This window comes from Oncorhynchus masou, chromosome 18, assembly GCF_036934945.1.
Source record: "Oncorhynchus masou masou isolate Uvic2021 chromosome 18, UVic_Omas_1.1, whole genome shotgun sequence".
Taxonomy (NCBI): Eukaryota; Metazoa; Chordata; class Actinopteri; order Salmoniformes; family Salmonidae; genus Oncorhynchus; species Oncorhynchus masou.
Window position 1 is genome coordinate 38,529,192 of NC_088229.1, and position 26,030 is coordinate 38,555,221.

The following is a 26,030-nucleotide window of genomic DNA, read 5'->3' on the forward strand; positions in this document are numbered from 1 at the left end:
GTGCGAATGATGCCTGTAATCCATGGCTTCTGGTTGGGGTATGTACGTACAGTCACTGTGGGGACAACGTCATCGATGCACTTGTTAATGAAACCAATGACTGATGTGGCATACTCCTCAATGCCATCGGAGGAATCCCGGAACATTTTATAGTCTGTGCTAGCAAAACAGTCCTGTAGCTCAGCATCTGCTTCCTCTGACCGCTTTTTATTGATCTAGTCACTGGTGCTTCCTGCTTTCATTTTTGCTTGTAGGATAGAGGATAGAGGAGGATAGAATTATGGTCAGATTTGCCAAATGGAGGGTGAGGGAGCGCTTTGTATGTGTCTCTGTGTGTGGAGTTATTTTTCCTCTGGTTGGTAAAACAGATTTAAAATCCTCGGCCTCTAGGAGCGCCGCGTCTGGGTGAGCGGTTTCCTGTTTGCTTATTCCCTTATTCAGCTGACTGAGTGCAGTCTTAGTGCCAGCATCAGTCTGTGTTGGTAAATAAACAGCCACGAAAAGTATGGATGAACACCCTCTTGGCAAAAAGTGTGGTCTGCAGCTTATCATAAGATGCTCTTCTTCAGGTGAGCAAAATCTAGAGACGTCCTTAGATTTCGTGCACCAGATTTGCAAATATGCACAGACCCCCTCCCCCCCCCCCCCCCCGTCTTATCGGAATGTGCTGTTCTATCTAGCCGGTGCAGCGTATATACCACTAGCTGAATATCCATGCCATCATTCAGCCACGATTCCGTGAAACATAAGATGTTACAATTTCTGATTGTCCAATTGTCCAATGATTGTATGTTGGCAAGTAATATTTCGGTAATGGTAGCTTTCCCACTCGCCTTCTGCGGATCCTTACGAGGCACCCCGCTCTGTGTCCTCTATACCTGCATCTCTTCCTCTTGCCAATGACGGGGGTGTTGGCCTTGTCGTGTGTCTGAAGTACATCCTGTGCGTCCTGCTTGTTGAAGAAAAAATCTTAGTCTAACCCGAGGTGAGTGATCACTGTCCTGATATCCAGAAGCTCTTTTTTGCCATAAGAATTCCCACAATTCTTAGCACAATTGGTTAGGCGCCCGTAAAACTGCTGCCATTTTTTCCAGCGTCATTTTAACAGCTCAGTGTGAATGTACTTGTCGGGCTTGCCTGTAATCCATGGCTTCTGGTTGGGATATGTGTCACTATAGGGACAATGTCGTGAATGGACTTATTAAAGAAGAGGTGACTGATGTAGTATTCTCCTCAATGCCATTGAATGAATCCCGGGAACATATTGTCATGTCTTGTTATGTCTGTTCCTGTTATGTACTTGAGTGAAGACCCAAAAGCGGTTTTAACAGAAAACAGAGTTCTTTAATGAAAAAACAGGAATGGCATAAATCCTCTTCCAACGTAGTCAATGGAACAAAAAGAACGTTAGTATAATGCAGGATGCACGTGCCAGGCAGACTCCGACAGGATAGGACAAGGTGGAAGCAAACGAGACGACAGCTTGCTTCTGGCATCAAAAACACAAACAAGAATCAGACACTGAAAGTAGCAGGAACAGAGAGAGAAATAGAGACCTAATCAGAGGGGGAAGAGAGAACAGGTGGGAAGGAGTGAATGAGCTAGTTAGGGGAGATGTAGAACAGCTGAAGAATGAGAGACAGAGAAGGTAACCTAAAAAGACCAACAGAGAGAGACAGAGTGAAGAGAAAGGACAGGAACAGACATAACAAGACATGACAGTACCCCCCCCCACTCACCGAGCGCCTCCTGGCGCACTCGAGGAGGAAACCTGGCGGCAACGGAGGAAATCATCGATCAGCGAACGGTCCAGCACATCCCGAGAGGGAACCCAACTCCTCTCCTCAGGACCGTACCCCTCCCAATCCACTAGGTACTGATGACCACGGCCCCGAGGACGCATGTCCAAAATCTTACGGACCCTGTAGATGGGTGCGCCCTCGACAAGGATGGGGGGGGACGGCGGGGCGCGAAGAACGGGCTTAACACAGGAGACATGGAAGACCGGGTGAACGCGACGAAGATAACGCGGGAGAAGAAGTCGCACTGCGACAGGATTAATGACCTGAGAAATACGGAACGGACCAATGAACCGCGGGGCCAACTTGCGAGAAGCTGTCTTAAGGGGAAGGTTCTGAGTGGAGAGCCATACTCTCTGACCGCAACAATATCTAGGACTCTTGGTCCTACGCTTATTAAGCGGCCCTCACAGTCTGCGCCCTATTACGGCAAAGTGCCGACCTGACCCCCTTCCAGGTGCGCTCGCAACGCTGGACAAAAGCCTGAGCGGAGGGGACGCTGGACTCGGCGAGCTGAGATGAGAACAGCGGAGGCTGGTACCCGAGGCTACTCTGAAAAGGAGATAGACCGGTAGCAGACGAGGGAAGCGAGTTGTGGGCGTACCCTGCCCAGGGGAGCTGTTCTGACCAAGACGCAGGGTTACGAAAAGAAAGACTGCGTAAAATGCGACCGACAGTCTGATTGGCCCGTTCGGCTTGACCGTTAGACTGGGGATGAAAGCCGGACGAGAGACTGACGGAAGCCCCAATCAAACGGCAAAACTCCCTCCAAAATTGAGACGTGAACTGCGGGCCTCTGTCGGAAACGACGTCAGACGGAAGGCCATGAATTCGGAAAACATTCTCGATAATGATCTGAGCCGTCTCCTTAGCAGAAGGGAGCTTAGCGAGAGGAATGAAATGAGCCGCCTTAGAGAATCTATCGACAACCGTAAGAATAACTGTCTTCCCCGCTGATGAAGGCAGTCCGGTGATAAAATCTAAAGCGATGTGAGACCACGGTCGAGAGGGAATGGGAAGCGGTCTGAGACGGCCGGCAGGAGGAGAGTTCCCAGATTTAGTCTGCGCGCAGACCGAACAAGCGCGACAAATCGACGCGCGTCACGTTCCCGAGTGGGCCACCAGAAACGCTGGCGAATGGAAGCGGCGTACCCCGAACGCCGGGGTGGCCGGCTAACTTGGCAGAGTGGGCCCACTGAAGAACGGCCGGACGAGTAGGAACGGGAACGAACAGAAGGTTCCTAGGACAAGCTCGCGGCGACGGAGTGTGAGCGAGTGCTTGCTTTACCTGCCTCTCAATTCCCCAGACAGTCAACCCGACAACACGCCCCTCAGGAGAATCCCCTCGGGGTCGGTGGAGACCTCAGAAGAACTGAAGAGACGAGATAAAGCATCAGGCTTGGTGTTTTTGAGCCCGGACGATAAGAAATCACAAACTCGAAACGAGCGAAAAACAGAGCCCAACGAGCCTGACGCGCATTAAGTCGTTTGGCTGAACGGATGTACTCAAGGTTCCTATGGTCAGTCCAAACGACAAAGGAACGGTCGCCCCTCCAACCACTGTCGCCATTCGCCTAGGGCTAGCGGATGGCGAGCAGTTCGCGATTACCAACATCATAGTTACGTTCTGACGGCGATAAGCGATGAGAGAAAAACGCGCAAGGATGGACCTTGCCGTCAGAGGGAGAGCTGAGAGAGAATGGCTCCCACGCCCACCTCTGACGCGTCAACCTCAACAACAAACTGACTAGAGATGTCAGGTGTAACAAGAATAGGTGCGGATGTAAAACGATTCTTAAGAAGATCAAAAGCTCCTGGGCGGAAACGGACCACTTAAAGCACGTCTTAACAGAAGTAAGGGCTGTGAGGGGAGCTGCCACCTGACCGAAATTACGGATGAAACGACGATAGAAATTAGCGAAGCCCAGAAAGCGCTGCAGCTCGACGCGTGACTTAGGAACGGGCCAATCAATGACAGCCTGGACCTTAGCGGGATCCATCTTAATGCCCTCAGCGGAAATAACGGAACCGAGAAAAGGGACAGAGCGGCATGAAAAGTGCACTTCTCAGCCTTCACATAAAGACAGTTCTCCAAAAGGCGCTGGAGGACGCGTCGCACGTGCTGAACATGAATCGAGAGAGACGGTGAAAAAATCAGGATATCGTCCATGTAAACAAAAACAAAAATGTTCAGCATGTCTCTCAGGACGTCGTTAACTAGTGCCTGAAAGACAGCTGGAGCGTTAACGAGGCCGAAAGGAAGAACCCGGTATTCAAAGTGCACTAACGGAGTGTTAAACGCCGTCTTCCACTCGTCCCCCTCCCTGATGCGCACGAGATGGTAGGCGTTACGAAGGTCCAATTTGGTGAAAAACCTGGCTCCCTGCAGGATCTCGAAGGCTGAAGACATAAGAGGAGCGGATAACGATTCTTAACTGTTATGTCATTCAGCCCTCGATAATCCACGCATGGGCGCAGGGACCCGTCCTTCTTCTGAACAAAAAAAAATCCCCGCTCCGGCGGGAGAGGAGGAGGAGACTATGGTACCGGCGTCGAGCGAAACCGACAAATAATCCTCGAGAGCCTTACGTTCGGGAGCCGACAGAGAGTATAATCTACCCCGGGGGGGAGTAGTTCCCGGAAGGAGATCAATACTACAGTCATACGACCGGTGTGGAGGGAGAGAAGTGGCCTTGGAACGACTGAACACCGTGCGCAGATCGTGATACTTCTCCGGCACCCCTGTCAAATCGCCAGGCTCCTCCTGTGAAGAAGAGACAGAGGAAACAGGAGGGATAGCAGACATTAAACAGGTCACATGACACGAAACATTCCAGGATAGGATAGTATTACTAGACCAATTAATAGAAGGGTTATGGCGCACTAGCCAGGGATGACCCAAAACAACAGGTGTAAAAGGTGAACGAAAAATTAAAAAGAAATGGTTTCGCTATGATTACCAGAGACAGTGAGGGTTAAAGGCAGCGTCTCACGCTGAATCTTGGGGAGAGAACTACCATCTAAAGCGAACAAGGCCGTGGGCTCCCTAACTGTCTGAGAGGAATGTCATGTTCCCGAGCCCAGGTCTCGTCCATAAAACAGCCCTCCGCCCCAGAGTCTATCAAGGCACTGCAGGAAGCAGATGAACCGGGCCAGCGGAGATGGACCGGAAAGGTAGTGCGTGATCCAGAAGGAGAGGCCTGAGTAGTTGCGCTCACCAGTAGCCCTCCTCTTACTGATGAGCTCTGGCTTTTACTGGACATGAGGTGACAAAATGACCAGCGGAGCCGCAGTAGAGACAGAGGCGATTGGTGATTCTCCGTTCCTTCTCCTTGGCCGAGATGCGGATACCCCCAGCTGCATAGGCTCAGCATCCGAGCCGGCGGAGGAGGGTGGCAGTGATGCGGCAGGTGGCAGTGATGTGGAGAGGGGAGCAACGGAGAAGGCTGAGGTCCTTTCCACGAGCTCGGCGACGAAGATCAAACCGTCGCTCTATGCGAATAGCAAGAGCTATTAAGGAGTCCAGACTGGAAGGAACCTCCCGGGAGAGGATCTCATCCTTAACCTCGACAAGGAGACCCTCCAGAAAACGGCGAGCAAAGCCGGCTCGTTCCAGTCACTAGAGGCAGCGAGAGTGCGAAACTCAATAGAATAATCCGTTATGGATCGATTCCCCTGACATAGGGAAGACAGGGCCCTGGAAGCCTCCTCTCCAAAAACAGAACGGTCAAAAACCCGTATCATCTCCTCCTTAAAGTCCTGATACTGGTTAATACACTCAGCCCTCGCCTCCCAGATTGCCGTGCCCCTCCACTCGCGCCCGTCCGGTAAGGAGAGAAATGTGTGACGTAGGCGATGCGGGCTGCGCTCCTGGAGTAAGTGTTGGGCTGGAGAGAACACCACATCACACTGAGTGAGGAATGGCGGCACTCAGTGGGCTCCCCAGAGTAACACGGCGGGTTGTTGATCCTGGGCTCCGGAGACTCGGAAACCCTGGAAGTGGCGGTGGATCGAGGTGGAGTTGGTGAACCTGTCTTGTGAGGTCGGAGACTTGGACGGCCAGGGTCTCAACGGCATGTCGAGCAGCAGACAATTCCTCCTCGTGTCTGCCTAGCATCGCTCCCTGGATCTCGACGGAGTGAAAAGGGTCCGGAGCCGCTGGGTCCATTCTTGGTCTGATTCTTCTGTTATGTACTTGAGTGAAGACCCAAAAGCGGTTTAACAGAAAACAGAGTTCTTTAATGAAAAAAACAGGAATGGCATAAATCCTCTTCCAACGTAGTCAATGGAACAAAAGAACGTTAGTATAATGCAGGATGCACGTGCCAGGCAGACTCCGACAGGATAGGACAAGGTGGAAGCAAACGAGACGACAGCTTGCTTCTGGCATCAAAAACACAAACAAGAATCAGACACTGAAAGTAGCAGGAACAGAGAGAAATAGAGACCTAATCAGAGGGGAAGAGATACAGGTGGGAAGGAGTGAATGAGCTAGTTAGGGGAGATGTAGAACAGCTGAAGGGAGAAGACAGGTAACCTAAAAAGACCAGCAGAGAGAGACAGAGTGAAGAGAAAGGACAGGAACAGACATGAATGAGCTATTCATTACTCGAGAACTGTGTTAGCCAGTTTTATCGGACAGTGAAGAGTACATCCTGTCAGGCAAACAGAGTACAGTAGTATTGTTCTCTCTGCCAATGGTTCCCTCCCTGCCGGCCGTTCGCACCGACCGTGTCTTTGCTTCAGACGTTGTTCTACATCCCCGTCTGAACTAGAATCCACACTGTTCTCCCAGTCTTCCCCTCTGATTACATTTTGTTGCAAAGAGTCCGCTTAATAAGCGCGAGGGACCAAGAGTCCTAGATATTGTTGCACTCCACTCAGAACCTTCCCTTAAGACAGTCCCACCCGCGGTTCATTGGTCCGTTCCGTATTTCAGGTCATTAATCCTGTCGCAGGATCTTCGTCCGCGTTCACCCGGTCTTCCATGTCTCCTGTGTTAAGCCCGGCGTTCTTCGCCCCCGCCGTCCCTCCCCCCCATCCTTGTCGAGGGCGCACCCATCTACAGGGTTCGTAAGATTTTGGACATGCGCTCGGGGCCGTGGTCATCAGTACCTAGAGGGAGGGGTATGGTCCTGAGGAGAGGAGTGGGTTCACGTGCTGGACCGTTCGCTGATCGATCCTCCGTTGCCGCCAGGTTTCCTCCTCGAGTGCACCAGGAGGCGCTCGGTGAGTGGGTGGGGGGTACTGTCATGTCTTGTTATGTCTGTTCCTGTCCTTTCTCTTCACTCTGTCTCTCTCTGCTGGTCTTTTTAGGTTACCTTCTCTGTCTCTCATTCTTCAGCTGTTCTACATCTCCCCTAACTAGCTCATTCACTCTTTCCCACCTGTTCTTGATTAGGTCTCTATTTCTCTCTCTGTTCCTGCTACTTTCAGTGTCTGATTCTTGTTTGTGTTTTTGATGCCAGAAGCAAGCTGTCGTCTCGTTTGCTTCCACCTTGTCCTATCCTGTCGGAGTCTGCCTGGCAGGTGCATCCTGCATTATACTAACGTTCTTTTTTGTTCCATTGACTACGTTGGAAGAGGATTTATGCCATTCCTGTTTTTCATTAAAGAACTCTGTTTTCTGTTAAAACCGCTTTTGGGTCTTCACTCAAGTACATAACACATATTCCAGCCTGTGTTAGCAAAACAGTCCTGTAGTTTAGCATCCGCTTCATCGGACCACTTCTGTATTGAGTGCGTCACTGGTACATCCTGTTTGAGTTTTTGCTTGTAAGCAGAAATCAGGAGGATAGAGTTATGGTCAGATTTTCCAAATGGAAGGCGAGGCAGAGCTTTGTATGTGCCTCTGTGTGTGTAAAGGTGATCTAGTTTTTTCTCCTCTATTTATACAGGTAACATGCTGCTATATATGAGGTAAAACGGATTCCAGTTTTACTACATTAGAATTCCCGGCCATGAGGAGTGCCGGCTCCGAATGAGCATTTTCTTGTTCCCTTATGGCCTTATACGGCTTCTTGAGTGCTGTTTTAGTGCCAGCATCGGTTTGAGGTGATAACTAGACAGCTACAAAAAAATATAGTTGAAAACTCTCTTGGTAAATAGTATGGTCTACAGCATATCATGAGGTATTCTAATTAAGGCGAGCAGAATCTTCAGACTTAATATTAGAGATGGAGCACCAGTCTTTGTTGACAAAGAAACACGTCCCACCGCCAAGGATCTTACCAGACGCTGCTGTTCTGTCCTGCCAAGGCATGGAAAACCCTGCTAACTGTATATTATCCATGTCCTTGTTCAGCCATGACTCCAAAAAGCATAGTGTATTAAAGTTCTTAATGTCCTGTTGATAGAATAGTCTCGACTGGAGCTCGTTCCATTTGTTCTCCAACAATTGCACATTCGCCAATAGAACAGAGGGTAGGGGCGGTTGATTCACTCGTCGCCATAGTGTCATCAATGTGCTGTCGTTTTTTCCTCTTCCGAGTGTCAGGATTAGAGCCTGATCTAAGGTGAGCAGTATGTTCTGTGCCGAAGACTCATTGAAGTAGAAGTCTTTGTCCAGCTTGAGGTGAGTGATTGCTATTCTGATGTTTCAAGTTTTAATGTCATGTGCACAAGTACAGTGAAATGCCTTTCTCACAAGCTCCAAACCCAACAATGCAGTAATCAATATCAAAATGCACAAAGGGCTGTTGTGGGAGAAGGCTTTCTCAAGCCAAAGAGGTACAGTAATACATCTGATTCAACTAGTTTTAAGTCTTTCTTGAGGGGTGGACTGTGATTAGTTGATCAGCGGAATCGGGCGGCTGGAGCAAAAGACTACACCTACACCTGCTCTTTGCGGATAAGACAAAACATCCCTGTAACTGTCCCTGTCACCATCATTCTCTGGCATTTCAAGAATTAGTAAATATCCTGCTGGGTTTCTCCACCAAAACACTTCCACACATCAACAGTAAGTTAACTCCAAATGAGACTGAACCTCAAAATAATACAGGGATTGTAACGGTTTCCTTGGTGTGAAGGAGAGTCGGACCAAAATGCGGCGTGGCTATTGAGATTCATGTTTAATGAAACAAAGGAAACACAAATCAATACAAAAACAATAAACGTAACGTGAAAACCGAAACAGCCTAAACTGGTGCAAACTAACACAAGACAGGAACAGGAACAATAACCCACCACACACTCAAAGAATATGGCTGCCTAAATATGGTTCCCAATCAGAGACAACGATAAACACCTGCCTCTGATTGAGAAAAACTTCAGACTGGCATAGACTTTGCTAGCAAACCCCACTAAGCCACAATCCCAATACCTATGAAAAACCCCAAGACAAAACACACCACATACCAAAACCCATGTCACACCCTGGCCTGACCAAATAAAGAAAGAAAACACAAAATACTAAGACCAGGGTGTGACAGGGATGTTTATCTCAGACATGTGAGAACATCTGACATACTCCCAGGGGGTTACATGTAGCCTCTATTATCACTCAATTAGGGCAATAAAGCCTTTAGAGATTTAAAAACGAGTCAGTTCTCCCCAAGCAGGTAGCAGTAGAGACACACTTGCTGAGCTCATACCCAGATAACTGACAGGCTAGTATTAGTTGGAACAAGTGCTTGGTAATAGAGTGGGAAGACTTGCTTTTTCATAGCTTACAATGGGTATTTTGTCTTGAATGTGAAGGTGAAGATGTACAATGCTTTTAAATTTGAATTGGACGAATTGAATGTGTTTTTACCTGGAACATTAGCAACGTTTGCCCATTTGCCTGTATCTTTGCACTGAAAGCTCTCCTGTCCCACCTCTACTACCTGCGTCTGCAGCAAAGGGGTGCTCCACTTCACTGTGTATTTAGGACCAATAGGAACTAGGCTGCTGATACAGTGTCTTGCGAAAGTATTCGGCCCCCTTGAACTTTGCGACCTTTAGCCACATTTCAGGCTTCAAACATAAAGATAGAAAACTGTATTTTTTTGTAAAGAATCAACAAGTGGGACACAATCATGAAGTGGAACAACATTTATTGGATATTTCAAACTTTTTTAACAATTCACAAACTGAAAAATTGGGCGTGCAACATTATTCAGCCCCCTTAAGTTAATACTTTGTAGCGCCACCTTTTGCTGCGATTACAGCTGTAAGTTGCTTGGGGGTATGTCTCTATCAGTTTTGCACATCGAGAGACTGAATTTTTTTCCCATTCCTCCTTGCAAAACAGCTCGAGCTCAGTGAGGTTGGATGGAGAGCATTTGTGAACAGCAGTTTTCAGTTCTTTCCACAGATTCTCGATTGGATTCAGGTCTGGACTTTGACTTGGCCATTCTAACACCTGGATATGTTTATTTTTTAACCATTCCATTGTAGATTTTGCTTTATGTTTTGGATCATTGTCTTGTTGGAAGACAAATCTCCGTCTCAGTCTCAGGTCTTTTGCAGACTCCATCAGGTTTTCTTCCAGAATGGTCCTGTATTTGGCTCCATCCATCTTCCCATCAATTTTAACCATCTTCCCTGTCCCTGCTGAAGAAAAGCAGGCCCAAACCATGATGCTGCCACCACCATGTTTGACAGTGGGTATGGTGTGTTCAGGGTGATGGGCTGTGTTGCTTTTACGCCAAACATAACATTTTGCATTGTTGCCAAAAAGTTCAAATTTGGTTTCATCTAACCAGAGCACCTTCTTCCACATGTTTGGTGTGTCTCCCAGGTGGCGTGTGGCAAACTTTAAACAACACTTTTTATGGATATCTTTAAGAAATGGCTTTCTTCTCGCCACTCTTCCATAAAGGCCAGATTTGTGCAATATACGACTGATTGTTGTCCTATGGACAGAGTCTCCCACCTCAGCTGTAGATCTCTGCAGTTCATCCAGAGTGATCATGGACCTCTTGGCTGCATCTCTGATCAGTCTTCTCCTTGTATGAGCTGAAAGTTTAGAGGGACGGCCAGGTCTTGGTAGATTTGCAGTGGTCTGATACTCCTTCCATTTCAATATTATCGCTTGCACAGTGCTCCTTGGGATCTTTAAAGCTTGGGAAATATTTTTGTATCCAAATCCGGCTTTAAACTTCTTCACAACAGTATCTCGGACCTGCCTGGTGTGTTCCTTGTTCTTCATGATGCTCTCTGCGCTTTTAACGGACCTCTGAGACTATCACAGTGCAGGTGCATTTATACGGAGACTTGATTACACACAGGTGGATTGTATTTATCATCATTAGTCATTTCGGTCAACATTGGATCATTCAGAGATCCTCACTGAACTTCTGGAGAGATTTGCTGCACTGAAAGTAAAAGGGGTTGAATTATTTTGCACGCCCAATTTTTCAGTTTTTGAATTGTTAAAACAGTTTGAAATATCCAATAAATGTCGTTCCACTTCATGATTGTGTCCCACTTGTTGATTCTTCACAAAAAATACAGTTTTATATCTTTATGTTTGAAGCCTGAAATGTGGCAAAAGGTCGCAATGTTCAAGGGGGCCGAATACTTTCGCAAGGCACTGTATCAGGGGTACCCCTAGTTGATGAAACAGCAACACATTTCAATGGCCTGAAGATAGAGACGGATAGAGGTGCACATGCCCCAGAGCATATTTTCAATAGTATTTCCCATGCTGTCCTATAAGCCATCATTGCAAAGATAGTGCCCTCTCTTTTCCATCTCTATGGGCCTGAACAAGATGCTGGACAAACATTGAAGGCTCTATTTTAACAAACCTAACACAATGGCAAATCTTAGCGCTTGAATTAACACTATATGTCTTGGGGTGTGTCAGAAATATCTTTGCTATTTTCACTGCAGGAATTATGAGCACAATAGCTGGCGGTGGAGCTGGCGTTTTGATAAATAAATAAATTGTGTAATGAGCGCTTGCCTCTGACTCTATTACGGGGGCTTAGTCACTTGCTTACTAGTGCTCTTCCATGCCGTCCCTAGGAGGGGTATGTCACTTGAGTAGGTTGAGTCACAGACTTGATCTTCCTGTCCGGTTTTCCACCGCCTCGGGCTTGTGCGGTGGAGGAGATATTAATGGGCTATACTCAGCCTTGTCTCAGGGTAGTAAGTTGGTGGTTTGAAGATATTCCTCTAGTGGTGTGGGGGCCGTGCTGTGGCAAAGTGGGTGGGGTTATATCCTGCCTGGTTGGCCTTGTCCGCGGGTATCGTCGGATGGGGCCACAGTGTCTCCTGACCCCCCTGTCTCAGCCTCCAGTATCTATGCTGCAATAGTTTATGTGTCAGGGGGATAGAGTCAGTCTGTTTTATCTGGAGTATTTCTCCTGTCTTATCTGGTGTCCTGTGTGAATTTAAGTATGCTCCCTCTAATTCTCTCTCTCTCCCTCCCCTCCCGGAGGACCTGGGACGTGGGGCCATGCCTCAGGACTACCTGGTCTGATGACCTGGCCTGATGACTCCTTGCTCCTAACCCTAACCCTAAGGACACACTTCAGATATTGCCACCCTCCCTTCCCAGCGCAAGCGAGCCAGGTAAATTACCAACCCTTGCGCAAGTATTTTAAAATAGCCAAGCGCAGGTTGATATTGCCAACGAGCATGCGTGTTCCAATTGCGCTGGCATAACGCCAGGCAAAAATAGAGCCCTCTATGTAAGATAATGCATTCAGCAATTGAAAAATCATCCAAATGTGTCAGGGCTCTTTGAATCAACAATATGAAAAGGGGTCAGGAATACATTGTAATTACAGTCCTTCTGATCAGTTGAATATCTCTCCAAACAGCGGACCCCCTACTGATTTTTGGGTCACATTATTATTCATATATTCCCCATAATCATGCATGGGAAGCATTGTGAAACATTGCGATCCCTTTCACAAGTTAAGGGCAAAGTTGGCATGAGGCATGAGCTGAATCAAGTTGGGTGCAATGAATAATTTGTGAGGTTCACTGATCAAAACGGAAGATTTTAAGATGTGATGTTGGGTGAAACTTGGGGAAAACTTGACCTTTCTTCGTGAATGACATTATCCAAATATTTATATATTCTTAAATCCATTCCTTTACTTTAGATCTGTGTGAATTGTTGTAAAATTGTTAGTCATTACTTGTTACATATTACTGCACTGTTGGAGCTAGAAACACAAGCATTTCGCTACATTTGCAATTACATCTGCATACATGTGTATGTGACCAATAACATTTGATTTCATTTGATTTGGAGAGGACAGAGAAAAAAAAAAACACTGGTTCACATGAATATGCAGTGTGGCTGACATTCTTTCAACATGACATTTGACAGTATGCCTCATCCATAGAGAATCTATTTCTATGGTTGCATCCTGGTAGTGCTGACTCACTTGACACTGATGTTTGCACAGATGAGGGTGTCGTTACTGAGGAAGACATTTGCGCTCCTTGGACTTGAAGACCTGTCCTTGTGTACGTAAGACCTGTCCTTACGTACACCATCTCAAGCAGCACCTCGCACAGTATCAGCTGCCTCTAGAGTTAAAGAGCTGTAGAAGGGACACAAATATCACACGCTATCGACACACAACACAACAAAACAAAACACTCACTCATTTACTCTTACACAAATTAGAATTAACAAAAAAATCAAATGTTTTTCTTATTGACCTTAAAATATATTTAGAGAAAGACGGACAGATGCACAGACCTTGTTCAGTTGGTGGTCACCAACTCTGCGTGCCAGTTGCTGGATTTCAGCGACTTGGTCTGCTACTCGTTTCTGCTCGTTCAGCCTCTCGGCTAACGTCTCCAGCTCAGTAAGGGCCAACTGCAGGGGCATACAGTCAGGGTGGGCCCAGGGAGTGTTCTTCAACATGTCCTTGATGTCCTGGGGTGGGAGATAGAGACAGGAACAAAAAGAGTAAGTGAGAGAGAGATCTGGGTTTCCACCTGACATTCTTAACAGAGTATAACATAGTACTGTATACTATGGCCGTTATATGCAGTGGTGGAAAGTACTTAAGTAAAATACTTTAAAGTACTACTTAAGTAGTTTTTTGGGGTATCTGTACTTTACTTCACTATTTATATAACTATTTATATAACTTTTACTATATAACTTTTTACTTAACTTTACTTAACTTTTACTTAAGTTTTATAACTTTTACTTCACTACATTCGTAATGAAAATAATGTACTTTTTACTCCATACATTTCCCTGACCCCTAAAAGCACTCATATTTTGAATGCTTAGCAAGAAAGGAAAATGGTCCAATTCACGCATTTATCAAGAGAACATCTCTGGACATCCCTACTGCCTCTGATCTGGTGGACTCACTAAACACAAATGCTTTGTTTGTAAATGTCTGCATGTTGGAGTGTGCCACTGGCTATCCGTACATTAAAATAACAAGAAAATGGTGCCGTCTGGTTTGCTTAATATAAGCAATTTGAAATGATTTATGCTTTTACTTTTGATAGTTAAGTAAATTTAAAACCAAATACTTTTAGTGTTTACTCAAGTAGTATTTTACTGCGTGACTTTCACTTTTACGTGAGTCATTTTCTATTCAGAATTCTTTACTTTTACTCAAGTATGACAATTGGGTACTTTTTCCACCACTGCTTATATGTTTCCAAATACATGTTTTGAGAAGCTCTATAGCTTTTTTATTTATGTGTTCCTCTTCTCTCACATGATATGTTTATTGGTGCTTATTACTGAATATTTTGCATGTAAAAACAATCTAGATGTATACAGTATATAAATCATGAACAGCAGGCATTATACATGTATTATCTTTAAGTTGGTAACATTTTATTTAAAGCCTGCAGGCGGTATGCATTATTATGCTGTTACAATGCATTGTAAAACTTATCATGAGCATCTTGGAACTAACCTTTAGCAGCAGGATAAACTGAGGGAAGCGCTGGATTGGTTTAACCATAAAGCCATAAAGCATGATTCTCTAGGGACTGAACGCTTGCGTCTTATGTAGGGTAACAACCACAGGGCCTGGGTCAACAGAGTCCATTACATCAGATCACAGTCAATAGAGCATGCCATATATGGCAGTCTGGCGTTGCCGAACACAAATTAAAATGCAGTAAGAAACCTTGTATGGCTGGCGACAATCTGACTGACTGTTTCACCAAAAACTGCTAGAAAACGAGGAATGCAAATAGATAACGAGCTATGAATGCGAATAGATATACTGTATCAGCAAACATGTCTACCGCCTTGGGAGAGGAAAGAAGACTAATTCATTGTAAACAGACTGATCAAATAGGAAAGCGTAGCCCACCTACAGAAACTCCAGGAAAGCTGTCTTGGAAATGCAGGCTTTCTTCATGAGAGCGTTAGTGAAGTTGTTGACACAATCACTGTACACGTCTTGTACTATTGACCTGGAAAACTGTGGAGGGAAATGGATTCAGAATCCAGTCATGTACTCTAAAATCAGAGGAAGGATACATGGAAGGAAGGGGTGGGGGGGTGGGGGGGTTGCATTTTCAAAGTATCCCAAAATGAGTGCCCCTTGCGTCCCTTTGAAATTTTAAGTAGAAATTGTGCACCAATATTGAAAGCATATTATATTAAATAAATAGTCCTTTAATATAGACCACATAAATAAATCAAAATGTTTCTGAAGTGTCAACATTCTCCGTCAACCCTGTGTCACTTCTAAGAAGATTTTAACCCACTTATTACCATAATTTCTCCAAGTTTCACCATCATTGTAAAGCCTAGTTATTTTGTTAAGTCATTTCTGAAGAATATTATTTACTTCATTACGTCTATCCCTAATTGTAAGGTCAATCCTGTTATGTGAACTGAACTTTTGTTTTAATATGGTGAAACTAAAATATTTTAGTAATGATGATATTTTTGTACAGCTAATAGATAAATGATAGAGTAAATGCAGGTGAACTGGTTCTACTCTTTTTGGCCATTTTCTGGTGGAAAACTGAGCAAGTCAAGCATAGCATGTCAACCTTGTGTTATGTACTTGAGTGAAGACCCAAAAGCGGTTTTAACAGAAAACAGAGTTCTTTAATGAAAAACAGGAATGGCATAAATCCTCTTCCAACGTTGTCAATGGAACAAAAAGAGCATTAGTATAGTGCAGGATGCACCTGCCAGGCAGACTCCGACAGGACAGGACAAGGTGGAAGCAAACGAGACGACAGCTTGCTTCTGGCATCAAAAACACAAACAAGAATCAGACACTGAAAGTAGCAGGAACAGAGAGAGAAATAGAGACCTAATCAGAGGGGGAAGAGAGAACAGGTGGGAAAGAGTGAATGAGCTAGTTAGGGGAGATGTAGAACAGCTGAAGAATGAGAGACAGAGAAGGTAACCTAAAAAGACCAGCAGAGAGAGACAGAGTGAAGAGAAAGGACAGGAACAGACATAACAAGACATGACAGTACCCCCCCCACTCACCGAGCGCCTCCTGGCGCACTCGAGGAGGAAACCTGGCGGCAACGGAGGAAATCATCGATCAGCGAACGGTCCAGCACGTCCCGAGAGGGAACCCAACTCCTCTCCTCAGGACCGTACCCCTCCCAATCCACTAGGTACTGATGACCACGGCCCCGAGGGCGCATGTCCAAAATCTTGCGAACCCTGTAGATGGGTGCGCCCTCGACAAGGATGGGGGGAGGGACGAGCGGGGGCGCGAAGAACGGGCTTAACACAGGAGACATGGAAGACCGGGTGAACGCGACGAAGATAGCGCGGAGAAGAAGTCGCACTGCGACAGGATTAATGACCTGAGAAATACGGAACGGACCAATGAACCGCGGGGCCAACTTGCGAGAAGCTGTCTTAAGGGGAAGGTTCTGAGTGGAGAGCCATACTCTCTGACCGCAACAATATCTAGGACTCTTGGTCCTACGCTTATTAGCGGCCCTCACAGTCTGCGCCCTATTACGGCAAAGTGCCGACCTGACCCCCTTCCAGGTGCGCTCGCAACGCTGGACAAAAGCCTGAGCGGAGGGGACGCAGGACTCGGCGAGCTGAGATGAGAACAGCGGAGGCTGGTACCCGAGGCTACTCTGAAAAGGAGATAGACCGGTAGCAGACGAAGGAAGCGAGTTGTGGGCGTACTCTGCCCAGGGAGCTGTTCTGACCAAGACGCAGGGTTACGAAAAGAAAGACTGCGTAAAATGCGACCAACAGTCTGATTGGCCCGTTCGGCTTGACCGTTAGACTGGGGATGAAAGCCGGACGAGAGACTGACGGAAGCCCCAATCAAACGGCAAAACTCCCTCCAAAATTGAGACGTGAACTGCGGGCCTCTGTCGGAAACGACGTCAGACGGAAGGCCATGAATTCGGAAAACATTCTCGATAATGATCTGAGCCGTCTCCTTAGCAGAAGGGAGCTTAGCGAGAGGAATGAAATGAGCCGCCTTAGAGAATCTATCGACAACCGTAAGAATAACTGTCTTCCCCGCTGATGAAGGCAGTCCGGTGATAAAATCTAAAGCGATGTGAGACCACGGTCGAGAGGGAATGGGAAGCGGTCTGAGACGGCCGGCAGGAGGAGAGTTCCCAGATTTAGTCTGCGCGCAGACCGAACAAGCGGCGACAAATCGACGCGTCACGTTCCCGAGTGGGCCACCAGAAACGCTGGCGAATAGAAGCGAGCGTACCCCGAACGCCGGGATGGCCGGCTAACTTGGCAGAGTGGGCCCACTGAAGAACGGCCGGACGAGTAGGAACGGGAACGAACAGAAGGTTCCTAGGACAAGCTCGCGGCGACGGAGTGTGAGCGAGTGCTTGCTTTACCTGCCTCTCAATTCCCCAGACAGTCAACCCGACAACACGCCCCTCAGGGAGAATCCCATCGGGGTCGGTGGAGACCTCAGAAGAACTGAAGAGACGAGATAAAGCATCAGGTTTGGTGTTTTTTGAGCCCGGACGATAAGAAATAACAAGCTCGAAACGAGCGAAAAACAGAGCCCAACGAGCCTGACGCGCATTAAGTCGTTTGGCTGAACGGATGTACTCAAGGTTCCTATGGTCAGTCCAAACGACAAAAGGAACGGTCGCCCCCTCCAACCACTGTCGCCATTCGCCTAGGGCTAAGCGGATGGCGAGCAGTTCGCGATTACCAACATCATAGTTACGTTCTGACGGCGATAAGCGATGAGAGAAAAACGCGCAAGGATGGACCTTGCCGTCAGAGAGAGAGCGCTGAGAAAGAATGGCTCCCACGCCCACCTCTGACGCGTCAACCTCAACAACAAACTGTCTAGAGATGTCAGGTGTAACAAGAATAGGTGCGGATGTAAAACGATTCTTAAGAAGATCAAAAGCTCCCTGGGCGGAAACGGACCACTTAAAGCACGTCTTAACAGAAGTAAGGGCTGTGAGGGGAGCTGCCACCTGACCGAAATTACGGATGAAACGACGATAGAAATTAGCGAAGCCCAGAAAGCGCTGCAGCTCGACGCGTGACTTAGGAACGGGCCAATCAATGACAGCCTGGACCTTAGCGGGATCCATCTTAATGCCCTCAGCGGAAATAACGGAACCGAGAAAAGGGACAGAGGCGGCATGAAAAGTGCACTTCTCAGCCTTCACATAAAGACAGTTCTCCAAAAGGCGCTGGAGGACGCGTCGCACGTGCTGAACATGAATCGAGAGAGACGGTGAAAAAATCAGGATATCGTCCATGTAAACGAAAACAAAAATGTTCAGCATGTCTCTCAGGACGTCGTTAACTAGTGCCTGAAAGACAGCTGGAGCGTTAACGAGGCCGAAAGGAAGAACCCGGTATTCAAAGTGCCCTAACGGAGTGTTAAACGCCGTCTTCCACTCGTCCCCCTCCCTGATGCGCACGAGATGGTAGGCGTTACGAAGGTCCAATTTGGTGAAAAACCTGGCTCCCTGCAGGATCTCGAAGGCTGAAGACATAAGAGGAAGCGGATAACGGTTCTTAACTGTTATGTCATTCAGCCCTCGATAATCCACGCATGGGCGCAGGGACCCGTCCTTCTTCTGAACAAAAAAAAACCCCGCTCCGGCGGGAGAGGAGGAGGAGACTATGGTACCGGCGTCGAGCGAAACCGACAAATAATCCTCGAGAGCCTTACGTTCGGGAGCCGACAGAGAGTATAATCTACCCCGGGGGGAGTAGTTCCCGGAAGGAGATCAATACTACAGTCATACGACCGGTGTGGAGGGAGAGAAGTGGCCTTGGAACGACTGAACACCGTGCGCAGATCGTGATACTCCTCCGGCACCCCTGTCAAATCGCCAGGCTCCTCCTGTGAAGAAGAGACAGAGGAAACAGGAGTGATAGCAGACATTAAACAGGTCACATGACAAGAAACATTCCAGGATAGGATAGTATTACTAGACCAATTAATAGAAGGGTTATGGCGCACTAGCCAGGGATGACCCAAAACAACAGGTGTAAAAGGTGAACGAAAAATTAAAAAAGAAATGGTTTCGCTATGATTACCAGAGACAGTGAGGGTTAAAGGCAGCGTCTCACGCTGAATCTTGGGGAGAGAACTACCATCTAAAGCGAACAAGGCCGTGGGCTCCCTAACTGTCTGAGAGGAATGTCATGTTCCCGAGCCCAGGTCTCGTCCATAAAACAGCCCTCCGCCCCAGAGTCTATCAAGGCACTGCAGGAAGCAGATGAACCGGGCCAGCGGAGATGGACCGGAAAGGTAGTGCGTGATCCAGAAGGAGAGGCCTGAGTAGTTGCGCTCACCAGTAGCCCTCCTCTTACTGATGAGCTCTGGCTTTTACTGGACATGAGGTGACAAAATGACCAGCGGAGCCGCAGTAGAGACAGAGGCGATTGGTGATTCTCCGTTCCTTCTCCTTGGCCGAGATGCGGATACCCCCAGCTGCATAGGCTCAGCATCCGAGCCGGCGGAGGAGGGTGGCAGTGATGCGGCAGGTGGCAGTGATGTGGAGAGGGGAGCAACGGAGAACGCGAGCTCCTTTCCACGAGCTCGGCGACGAAGATCAAACCGTCGCTCTATGCGAATAGCGAGAGCTATTAAGGAGTCCAGACTGGAAGGAACCTCCCGGGAGAGGATCTCATCCTTAACCTCGACGAGGAGACCCTCCAGAAAACGAGCGAGCAAAGCCGGCTCGTTCCAGTCACTAGCGGCAGCGAGAGTGCGAAACTCAATAGAATAATCCGTTATGGATCGATTCCCCTGACATAGGGAAGACAGGGCCCTGGAAGCCTCCTCCCCAAAAACAGAACGGTCAAAAACCCGTATCAACTCCTCCTTAAAGTCCTGATACTGGTTAATACACTCAGCCCTCGCCTCCCAGATTGCCGTGCCCCACTCACGCGCCCGTCCGGTAAGGAGAGAAATGACGTAGGCGATGCGGGCTGCGCTCCTGGAGTAAGTGTTGGGCTGGAGAGAGAACACCACATCACACTGAGTGAGGAATGAGCGGCACTCAGTGGGCTCCCCAGAGTAACACGGCGGGTTGTTGATCCTGGGCTCCGGAGACTCGGAAACCCTGGAAGTGGGCGGTGGATCGAGGTGGAGTTGGTGAACCTGTCTTGTGAGGTCGGAGACTTGGACGGCCAGGGTCTCAACGGCATGTCGAGCAGCAGACAATTCCTCCTCGTGTCTGCCTAGCATCGCTCCCTGGATCTCGACAGCGGAGTGAAAAGGGTCCGGAGCCGCTGGGTCCATTCTTGGTCTGATTCTTCTGTTATGTACTTGAGTGAAGACCCAAAAGCGGTTTTAACAGAAAACAGAGTTCTTTAATGAAAAACAGGAATGGCATAAATCCTCTTCCAACGTTGTCAATGGAACAAAAAGAGCGTTAGTATAGTGCAGGATGCACCTGCCAGGCAGACTCCGACAGGACAGGACAAGGTGGAAGCAAACGAGACGACAGCTTGCTTCTGGCATCAAAAACACAAACAAGAATCAGACACTGAAAGTAGCAGGAACAGAGAGAGAAATAGAGACCTAATCAGAGGGGGAAGAGAGAACAGGTGGGAAAGAGTGAATGAGCTAGTTAGGGGAGATGTAGAACAGCTGAAGAATGAGAGACAGAGAAGGTAACCTAAAAAGACCAGCAGAGAGAGACAGAGTGAAGAGAAAGGACAGGAACAGACATAACAAGACATTTACTTGTTACTAAATGTGGATCGAGCCATCCTCCATACTGACCGAGGCCACAAAGAGGTCTCTGATCTTCTCACTGAGGTTCCACTCGGCCACGCAAGATGCCAGGGGTAGCTGACGGGCCTCCGGCTCTAGCAAGGGCTTCTGGTACAGAGTGATGCTCACTAGTATCTCGCTAGCTGGATTAAGGGGGGCATGTAAGCAGCCAATGAAAGCTCTTACAATATATTACATTTCTCAAAAACAGAAGAAATTAAGAGGTGAAAATAGACCAAATTATTAGGGTGAGGCACATGGGCTACTAACAGCTTACTACACAACATACTTAGTATCACTTTCTTAGCTACAGTATACATATCTCCCTGGCATATTACATCATTTATGCAACAGTAAAGAAGACATTTTTGCACTCACCTTGTTGTGCTGTGCTCACTTGAACAGAAAGGTGGCGTGGCGGTCCTTAGTGGGCAAATTTTGTAAACAAAGTCCGGCATTCTCTGGATTTAAGACAACTGGGAACTCAGTTGTGCACCAGGGCCTCCCACTCCTCTTTCTATTCTGGTTAGAGCCAGTTTGCACTGTTATGTGAAGGGAGTAGTACACAGCATTGTACAAGATCTTGCAATTTCTTGCATGGAATAGCCTTCATTTCTCAGAACAAGAATAGACGAGTTTCAGAAGAAAGTACTTTGATTCTGGCCATTTGGAGACTGTAATCGAACCCACAAATGCTGATGCTCCAGATTCTCAACTAGTCTAAAGAAGGCCAGTTGTATTGCTTCATTATCAGAACAACAGTTTTCATACTTGCAAAAGGGTTTTCTAATGATCATTAACCTTTTAAAATTATAAACTTGGATTAGCTAACAACGTGCCATTGGAACACAGGAGTGATGGTTGCTGATAATGAACATCTGTACGCCTATGTAGAGATTCCATAAAATATCAGCCGTTTCCAGCTACAATAGTCATTTACAACATTAACAATGTCTACACAGTATTTCTGATCAATTTGATGTTATTTTAATGGACTTAAAATTTAAAAAAATGAAAACACAAAGACATTTCTAAGTGACCTCAACCTTTTGACCGGTAGTGAATATTATTTTTATTTATTTTTGCTAAAAATGTGGAGCTCAAAACAGGCCTTCAATGATGGGTTGCCAGTGTATAAACAGCATACTAGTCTTTTCACACATCAGTGGTCAAGGCAGGTAAGATATGGAAAAGGAACCATTAAGGAAAAATGGGACACAGTTGCTGTCTTTCTGTACTCTACGATGATGCGGTGCCTTGAAGTCACAGCTGCACATGGACAGATCCTGCAGATCAATTGGAGGTTGATTTGTTTTAGAAAGTGCAAAGAAGCTTAAATGTACACCTTCCTATCGTTCTCCTTAGATAGTCATTATATAAAGACATTGGTCCTACTTTGGTTCCATGGTATTCAGGAAAATATATATTTTTAATTGTCTTTCCTTCAGCAAGCAAAGACAAGTCATTTGTGTTGCCCTCCTTTACAATAGACAATTTCCCCTTGCTCCTAAGCCTAACACAAAAAAAATAAATATACAGTATCTATATATAGTTTCAAAACTCAAATTAATTTTTTTTTTCCCTGTTTAAAAACATGCATATCATCGATACCTCATATTATAGAAACCATACTCCTGCCTGATCATAACCAACACAGCCTCAGAGGAGAAATAAACTTTAGCAGCAGCAGGAGCAGCAATGTGTAGATAAAGTCCCAGAGAAGAAGAAGAGGAACCAAGAGAGACTGCTATAAAGTCCCAGAGAAGAAGTGGAACCAGGAGACTGCTATAAAATCCCAGAGAAGAAGAGGAACCAAGAGAGACTGCTATAAAGTCCCAGAGAAGAAGAGGAACCAAGAGAGACTGCTATAAAGTCCCAGAGAAGAAGAGGAAACAAGAGAGACTGCTATAATGTCCCAGAGAAGAAGAAGAGGAACCAAGAGAGACTGCTGACAAAACCACTAAACACACAGCAAGGCAGTGCATTTAAACTAGCTGTGTACATATGCTCCTCAGTATAGGATGAGTGTGTGTTTATTAACTCAACTGTAGTTGAATGAAACACTCATACCTTTTCAGTGGAGGCTGCTGAAGGGAGGAGGTCGTCTCATAATAATGGCTGGAAGGAAAACCATGTGTTTGATGTTGTTGATAGCTTTCACCTATTCCGCTCCAGCCATTACCACGTGCCAGTCCTCCTCAGTTAAGGTGCCACCAACCTCCTGTGGTTTGTAGAGTCAAGTGTTAACATATTACACCATAGGGCTACTAGTAAAGTTGGACATGCATACTAAAATGCTACTACAACCAAACCTTTATTGGTTACAATTTGGGATTGAAAAGTGATGTGCATTTGACTTCATAATATGCTTTTCATATGATATTTGAGCCTACATAGTACTGCTATAGTTTGAAAAAAACATAGCAACATATCATAGAGACCAGTGGAGGCTGCTGAGAGGGAGGACGACTCATAATATTGTCCGGAATGGAGTGAATGGAACGGTATCAAACACTCCATTCTAGTCATTACACTCCACTCCGACCATTATTATGAGCCGTCCTCCCCTCAGCAGCCTCCACTGACAGAGATGTATAGAGATTGCAATATTGTAACTGTCCCATTATGTTGTGTGCGAGCGCACAAGCAGTACCATTTTGAAGTAGTTAACTGAAAGGGTACGTACTGCCACCTGTAGTGTGTTGTTTGAACAGGTATAAAGCCAAGATTGGAGATTTACTGCCACCTGCAGTTATGGAATGTTTGCTCATGAGTATAATTAATTGGTTGATCCATCATGATGACCCGGATGGAATTATGTGATCCTTCCTTAACCCATAGGAAGTTCTACCCAGTTGACTACTTCAAAATGGTGAAAGTCCTCAATGGCGCTGCCCATGCTAAAACAGGCTATTGGGCACTTGAGTCCTCAATACATCTCCATTCAACAAACAATGCGTACATTGATGCAACAGACATCTTTGGGTGTCATTAAATAATTGTAGTACCAAGTTATGTATAGTATCAAGGTCTGAATAACACATACAAAAAATATAGAGATTGCAAAAGCAGCTGAGTATACAAAATAAGAGGCCTCCCTATCTTACTACTGCTGTGGGCCATGCAGGGTCTTGACTTTGGTCCCGCTGTCTGACTGCTCATCATAGCTCTCAAATTCACTGCCGCTCCAGCTGTTGTTGGTGCCATGATGGTCCACTTGCCTCTGAACGTTCTCATAGATGCAATCTGACACACAACTGGGGAGACATTAATCACATACATTATTTTTTCGCACACATGCATCTGCAGATGCACACACACACACACACACACACACACACACACACACACACACACACACACACACACACACACGTGCACTCACACACACATATGCACACACCACTGTATGAGTCACCACCTTCCACAGGAGAGAGGAGGCTCTCACAGGGCACGTCATCATAGTTGACCTCTGGACGACTGGTCCTGAAAATGACGTCTGGACTGCTCATGTAGGGCAGGTCGGGCTATTCAGGATGTCATAGCGGCTGGTCGGATTGGTTGTGATGACGTCATCGGGGCCAGGTGGGCTGTCTGTGCAGGCCATACCATCTGGCTTTTGCAGGCCCTCCGGACTAGACACGTTTTCATTTTCAGAACTTGCTGCATCACCTGGACCTCCTACATCAAGCGTGGGGGAGGTTTCACTGCAAGAGAGCAGTGCATCATTCCAACCTTAGTTAATTGGTTGGAAGGCATTCAGATCAGGGGTCAGCAACAGGCATTCTTTTGGGCCATTGTCGAAAAGTTGTTACATTTGTGATTTTATTTTTTTGGTAAAGCAAAGACTACAATTATCAGAAAATCCGGTAAAACGTAGTTTAATTTAAGAAATCTGTTCACCATTCCCACAAATAAAAGAGACGTGATCATGTAATCAAGGTATGAAATTATTGTTATTTTCAATACAATCAATCTCATTTCGGGCTCAGTTGTCAATTTGCAGTGTATAAATGATCAGAATTATCTTCCAGCCTCCAGACCATCTGCTCCGACAGAAATCGTCCCCCGGCTGAATCTAGTTGCCTACCCCTGAGTTAGAGCATGCTACATTGGACACTACTACCACTCCCAAGGGTTTTTAGCTATGGGTGATTAGCTAAGTAAAAATAGTGACTAGCTAAGTAAACAGATACAAATTGTGGGTTACAGGTCAAGAGAGGACTTTCAAGGTTACTACAAGATTACCAATGCAAGGTCAATCTGGTGTACAATCCCACTGGATTTTCCGCTGCAATGGGTATCGTGGGAATTTCTACCCAGCATCAAGAGCACTTACAGACAGGAGACTGAAAATCAAAACTATCCCTACAGCCCTGAATAGTGTGGAGCGAATTAGCTTTGGGCCCCTCAGGTTTGAGAGAAAGCCTGTTTCCACGTGGAAAAGTCTGCCCTATCGCTGAAGAATAGGGTTCATGTCCTGGTCAATATAGCATGGTCAATAAATGCACTCCTATTACAAAGGTGAAGGTGACAGCTGTCTCTTGCCCCCATAGGAAATCAAGTTGTATCTCTCCATGTGTAGGATCATAATTTGATCACTCTTTTGTTGCTGAGAATGATCCTGTACTGCAGGAAATGCAAACTTGTAGTGCATTTGAGTTTTAAAAAGGCTTCTAAAGTTTGTAATTTCCACTGAAAATTCAGACTTGATTTGCCCTAACGAAAAATGTATCACGCCAACAAAAATATCCATCAATTATCCATCGAAGGGGTATAATATGTCAAATATCCAGTAATTGTCACACCCTGATCTGTTTCACCTGTCATTGTGCTTGTCTCCACCCCTCCCCCCCCCCCAGGTGTTGCCCATCTTCCCATTATCCCCTGTGTATTTATACCCGTGTTATCTGTTTGTCTGTTGCCAGTTTGTTTTGTATTGTCAGGTCTTACCAGGGGGCTTTCCCGTATTCCTTTTTGTCAAGTCCTATTTCCTCGGTTCTGACTATTCTGCCTGCCCTGACCCCGAGCCTGCCTGCCGTCCTGTACCTGTTTGACTCTGACCTAATCACAAACCCCTGCCTGTCCTCAACCTGCCCTTTGCCTGTCCTGTGTTTACAAT

General features: G+C 46.5%; 1 pseudogene; it reads right to left on the bottom strand.

The window, feature by feature from the left end:
• The window catches only part of LOC135559356 (rho guanine nucleotide exchange factor 10-like protein), a 38,628-nt pseudogene extending 17,262 nt beyond the window's left edge, over positions 1-21,366 (bottom strand).
• Between the last annotated feature and the right edge of the window lie 4,664 nt (positions 21,367-26,030).